Genomic DNA, 614 nt, shown 5'->3' with positions numbered 1-614 from the left:
TACTATAAAGAGAAATCTTTATTTATTTATCAGAAAAAAATCACTTGCTGAGTTAGGTTTCCCACTTTTTTTCGACATTTACGGTAATTTACTGTTTTTTTAAATAGATATTAATTTCAAATTTATATTTTCTCTATTTCTAAATAAATGATTCTTTAATCTTTTCATTTCGTTCATAAACAAATGATGTGTTAGATAATTACAAGAAATTAATAATGTTTTTTTAATAAGATAAGTTAGTAAAAATATTTTATTTTTAAAAATAGTAGTTTCTTAAGAACCACTTATTTAAGAATGGAGAGTAAACTCCAAAAATAAAAATATCAAATGTAATTAGTTGCATTGAGTTAAGGCATAACTGTATTACTTTTTTTGTTTGTCATGCAGGTGTTTGACATGCGACTTCATTTCGTGATATAAAATATGAGATGAAATCAATGTTTAAAAATGTGATCTTCTAACTTCCTAATTGAAGATTATTGTTTGCAAATCATTTTCTACATAAAAAATATTTTTAAATTGTAATATGTTCCTATATTTATTAAATTTAAGTATAATTTTTATTCGTTTGAGTTGATACTATTTTACATGTCATTGGAGGGTCTACGGTAGTG

Source organism: Capsicum annuum, chromosome 8, assembly GCF_002878395.1.
Source record: "Capsicum annuum cultivar UCD-10X-F1 chromosome 8, UCD10Xv1.1, whole genome shotgun sequence".
Classification (NCBI taxonomy): Eukaryota; Viridiplantae; Streptophyta; class Magnoliopsida; order Solanales; family Solanaceae; genus Capsicum; species Capsicum annuum.
This window is presented reverse-complemented; position numbering follows the sequence as displayed.